The 4,760-nt window shown below is 57.4% G+C and overlaps 6 non-coding genes across 6 annotated transcripts; all 6 read left to right on the forward strand.

Moving 5' to 3' along the window:
• The first annotated feature begins 3,738 nt into the window (after positions 1-3,738).
• MIR17A (microRNA mir-17a) lies at positions 3,739-3,810 on the forward strand. Its single transcript, NR_049092.1, has one exon. It is a non-coding gene; the product is annotated as a microRNA mir-17a (primary transcript).
• A 67-nt stretch (positions 3,811-3,877) lies between these two features.
• MIR18A (microRNA mir-18a) lies at positions 3,878-3,949 on the forward strand. Its single transcript, NR_049123.1, has one exon. It is a non-coding gene; the product is annotated as a microRNA mir-18a (primary transcript).
• Positions 3,950-4,025: 76 nt separating this feature from the next.
• MIR19A (microRNA mir-19a) lies at positions 4,026-4,095 on the forward strand. The gene has a single exon (NR_049149.1). It is a non-coding gene; the product is annotated as a microRNA mir-19a (primary transcript).
• Positions 4,096-4,189: 94 nt separating this feature from the next.
• On the forward strand, positions 4,190-4,262 carry MIR20A (microRNA mir-20a). Its single transcript, NR_049078.1, has one exon. It is a non-coding gene; the product is annotated as a microRNA mir-20a (primary transcript).
• Positions 4,263-4,331: 69 nt separating this feature from the next.
• Positions 4,332-4,404, forward strand: MIR19B-1 (microRNA mir-19b-1). The gene has a single exon (NR_049028.1). It is a non-coding gene; the product is annotated as a microRNA mir-19b-1 (primary transcript).
• Positions 4,405-4,448: 44 nt separating this feature from the next.
• MIR92-1 (microRNA mir-92-1) lies at positions 4,449-4,520 on the forward strand. The gene has a single exon (NR_049108.1). It is a non-coding gene; the product is annotated as a microRNA mir-92-1 (primary transcript).
• The last annotated feature ends 240 nt before the right edge of the window (positions 4,521-4,760 follow it).

A 4,760-nucleotide genomic window follows, 5' to 3' on the forward strand; every position in this document is an offset into this window, starting at 1 on the left:
GGGGACGCGGCTGGGGCGGAACGGGTGCGGCGCTCCCGCTCCCAACCGCGCGCAACTTCGCGGGGCGGCGGCGGCGGCGGGCGGGCCCGGCCCGGCCCAGCCCTGCCCGCCCCCCACGGCCGGGCCTCCCCCGGCCCTCCCGTGACCGCGGGGCCACCATGTGCATCTCCCACCTCATGCCTTCCTCCCTCCCTCCTTCCCTCCCCTTTCCCACCGCCTGCGCAGGCAGGATGCGCGCGGCACCGCCATCCCCCGGCGGGAGCCCTGCGCGGTGCGGTGCGGTGGGGCGGGCACCCCGCTCCCCCGACGCGGCCCGGCCCCGGCGGAACAGCGGAGACAAAGTTTGCGGCGGCAGCGGCGGTGCCCGTGCAGCGCGGGGCAGGCCGGGCGGGCGGCGGGCTCGGTGCATGCCTGGTGCGTGGATGAATCGCAGCAGGCGGCGGGCGGGGGCGGGGGCCGCGGCCGGCGATTGGGCGGCGCGGCGCTCGGAAGCACTTTGTTTTCTATTCTAATGAGGGCGGAGCGGGGCTTGTGGATATTTACGTTGAGGCGGGAGCCGCCGCCCTTCATTCACCCACATGGTCCCCGAGCCCGACTGCTGCTGCCGCCGGGACCTGCCTTCGCGCCACTTCCCTCCCCCCCCGCCTCCCCCATCCCCCCCCCGCCCCTCATCCGCCCCGCCGGGGAGCGGCGCGGAGCGGCTCCCCTCGACCGGGCCGGCCACGCCGCGCCGGGGCCGCGAGAGAAGGAGGAGGAGGGAAGATGGTGGCGGCGGCCGCTGGCTGGTGAGTGTCGCTGCCGCGCGCGTGTCGCTGACAGGAAACCTGTTGTGAGGCGGCGGCGGCCGCCCGGCGCGGAGGGCGAGACCGGGAAGGCAGCGCGGCGGCAGCGGGGGACGGGCGGGCAGCTCGGAGGTGGCGGCGACGGTAGCTGGTGGGGCCGCTGCGAGTAGCCGGGGCGGTAGGAGGGGGTGTGGGTGGGCGGCGGGGGGAGCTAGGAGAAGGGCGCATGGCGCGGCGCCTCCCGAGCTCGCACACGGGGCGGGAGGGGCTGGAATGAGGGAGATTTGAAAAAGCGTGTGCGCCGCTCGCCGCTGCAGTGAGTCCCGCCGCCCCCTTCCCGCCCCCCCTCCTCCCGCCGCGCTCCGGGCCCGGGGCGCTTCGCCGGGCCGGGGTGGCGCGGGGAGCGGCCGAGCCCCTAGGACGGGCAGGGCAGGGCGGCGTGCGCGGCACAATGGCAGCGGCGGCCGGGGGTGGGCGCGGGCGGGGGTTCTGCCCCCGCGGCCCGCGGGGGGAAGGCCCGTCCGGGAAAGTTTGCGCCGTGCCCGGCGCGGCTGCGGGGGGGAGCTGCCGGCGCCAGAACAAAGCCGCACGTGGGGCAGAGGCCGCGGCGGCGGCGCGGGGGCTCCGCTCGCCGCCCACGCCCAGCTCGGGAACGGCAGCGGCGGTAAAAGAGGCGGCGGGCGGGTAGGGACGGGGGGGAGGGCGCGGGTCGGGGGGGCTCTCGGGGAGTTCCCAGCGGAGGCGCTTTTGTGCTCCGTCGCCCCCCGGGGGAGGGGGCGCGGGGCCCCAGGGAGGGGGCAGCGCCGCGGGCTCCGAGCGCGTCCCGGGCCCCTCCGCATGGGCTTTTGTTCGCAGGAGGGGCGGGGGCGGCGGGCCCGTCTCTTCCCCCTCCCCCCCAACACACACAGTTCTCCGCCGAGCTGCGGGACCTCCCGCTTCTCCCGGGTAGGCGAACGGGGGACAGCGGGCGCGCCCCGCGCCGCCGCTCGGGAGCCGCGAGCTTCATTACGAAATCGGCGCGGCGGCGGCAGCTGCGGGCCCTCGGCGGCGCCATGTTGCTGGGAAGGGGGAGGAGGCGGGGGACATGGCGGCGGCTGCGTGCTGAGGCCGATTGTTCCCTGTTAGGCCCGGAGCCGCGTGTGGGCAGCGGCGGCCCGGGAAGCAGCTTCCCCTCCCCCCATCGCGGCCCCTTCCAGCCCCGGGCGCAGGCGGGCCCGACCCTTTCGCGGCCGCCCGGGCTGCGGGGCTCGGCGGGGCCCAGGCGGGCGTGCGGGGGGGGCGTCACGCCGTAGCCGGGCTGTGACCTCCGCGCTGCCGGGGCGGCGCCCCCTGGCGGCCGGCTCTGTGTTCTCGGCGAGCACGTGCTGCGCCGTGCGGGGAGCGGGCCCGGCCCCGGCGCGGCTCCGGCCCCCGGCCCGGCCCGGCTCGGGCCCACGGCACGCACCGGCAGCGTGCGAGGGATCCTGTCTAGGCGCAGAGGGGATCCATTTACCGGGAAGGAAGTGGGAGCCCGCGTGCAGTGTGTCGCACGGGGCGGTTCATGGCCGCCCGAGGGGGTACGGAGCGTTTCGCGCCCTCTCGGGAGGGTTGGACTGGGCATGGGGAGCGCTGGGTTTGGGGAGTTCCTCGGTCACTTTGTTCATTCCTCAGCAATTAAATGCAAGTAACTCGGTGGTTTTTTTCGCAGTATCCACACGTGCAGCTGGGCATAATGAAGCTTTCTGTGGATGTTGCAGCAGTGTGTTTGCAGAGGAAGTTAGTTTCAACGGATGATGGTAAGTTTTTATTTTTTAATAATTTTTTTTAAGTACAGTGGCAGAAGCAGTTTTTCTGAGGCTCAGGCTTAGACTTCAGTTAGGACCATTAAATTCCAAATAGTTTCTTGGGATTGAATGCATGTGTAGCAGTCTACAGTTTCACTCATTTAAAGGAGAGTAGTGCAAGTTTCCCAAGCAATCATTGGTTTGAATAAAGTAGTTTGACAGTGAGGAAGTTAGAAAAATACTCAGATTTGGTATCTTGGATTTTTCTTCTCTTATTTTAACTAAGCTGCTTTCCTTTTAGTCAGTTTACAGAAGCTAGTTTTATTGTAGTTTTAAAGTATTATGTTAAATTGGCTATAAGTATCACGTGAGGGAGACACTATATTTACATGTTCCTTCAAGTTTATGTTCCTGTCAAAGAAGGAATTAAATATGTTTTCAAATTTTGTATCTACTACTGTCCTGCATTACTGAACCTCTGGTCTGTAATCAGGTGTAATTTGGTTGTGGTAGTAGTATATTTTACAGCAATCTCTAGAACCTTCTTTTTTTTTTTTTTTTTTTTTTCTTTCTTTTTGCTAGATAGACTAATCTAAATGGCATGGTAAAAATGGTAATTTGAGACAGGATGTCTTGTGGCAGGAACAGCAAATATTCTTAACTGGACAGCAAAATGAGTAACTGGAAAACTTAGAAAAATACCTGCCACATCATAAGGTGGTTTCTGGACTTCAGAAAACCGGTGGTAGGAGGTGTTGAATCTAATTTTTGAATTTCTGGTTTTCTGGAATATTGGTGTAAACTTCTTTAATGGAAGAGATTTGGTGAAAGCTCTTCACCAAATTCCGATTTGCCTTTGAAAAGTCGGGTTTTTTTAACTCTCCAAGTTTTTGAGGCATTCTGTAAATATTGTGGGAGAAGCATTTATTTAGTTTTCACATTTGGGTCTTGTACTGTGAATCAGAATTTATTTTGATACTCCTTAGTATTGTTGTAGGAGTGTCCTGGATTGGGCTGATGGGTTGCTTTGGTTTACTCTGAAGGAGATCTTTAGCCCAGAAATGTGAATATTTGTTCTAAAGCTTGTAATTCGAAACCTGATCAAACACTCACTTTGTTCTTTTCTTTCAGCAGGTACAAGGTAGACAACATATCTTGAATTACTAAAAAAACGCTGTTTGCGTCAGAGTAATGTCAAAGTGCTTACAGTGCAGGTAGTGATATATAGAACCTACTGCAGTGAAGGCACTTGTAGCATTATGTTGACAACTGCCTCAGGAGATCTTTCAGGACTTCAGAGAATGGAAAGGTACAGTGTGGTGGTGTCAAGTGCTTTTTGTACTAAGGTGCATCTAGTGCAGATAGTGAAGTAGATTAGCATCTACTGCCCTAAGTGCTCCTTCTGGCATAAGAAGTTATGTCTTCATCCAGTCACTCAGGTTAAGACTGTAGATGTTCCAGTAGTTTTCTTTGCAGACTTCTGTTAGTTTTGCATAGTTGCACTACAAGAAGAGAGTGGTTGTGCAAATCTATGCAAAGCTGATGGTGGCCTGTTATAATCTACATCAAGGACTTTGAATGCTTTCTGCTCGTTATATTTTGTGGCCTTCCTTATTTTAACAGCAGTCCTAGTGAATGACAGCTCTTGTAGCACTAAAGTGCTTATAGTGCAGGTAGTGTTCACTAATCTACTGCATTATAAGCACTTAAAGTACTGCTAGCTGTAGAACTACACATTAAGTATGTCTTACAATTTATTTGTTGTTTATTGAACACTGTTCTCTGGTTAGTTTTGCAGGTTTGCATCCAGCTGTATGATACTCTGCTGTGCAAATCCATGCAAAACTGACTGTGGCAGTGACAAGTCAGTCAGTGAGTGTGGAAAAAATTATACCCCTTTCTACACAGGTTGGGATCAGTTGCAATGCTGTGTGTGTCTGTGGTATTGCACTTGTCCCGGCCTGTTGAGGTTGGTGGGGATAGAGGCTGAAACACCCTTGTAACTTTAAGGAATTTCTCCTTCACTGATCCATGAAATTTTAAATTTCTATGATTTTTTTTTTTAATGTAATGTAATTCTCTGTGTAACCAGACATGGATTTTTTTTGTATTTGGCTTCTTGTTTTGTATGTACTGGATTTGTTGCTGACAGTATGTATTCACTGAAATTTTTGAGTGTTGTTTTTTTTTTTTTTTCAAAGCTTATATCATTACT

Source organism: Taeniopygia guttata, chromosome 1 (genome assembly GCF_048771995.1).
Source record: "Taeniopygia guttata chromosome 1, bTaeGut7.mat, whole genome shotgun sequence".
Lineage (NCBI taxonomy): Eukaryota > Metazoa > Chordata > Aves > Passeriformes > Estrildidae > Taeniopygia > Taeniopygia guttata.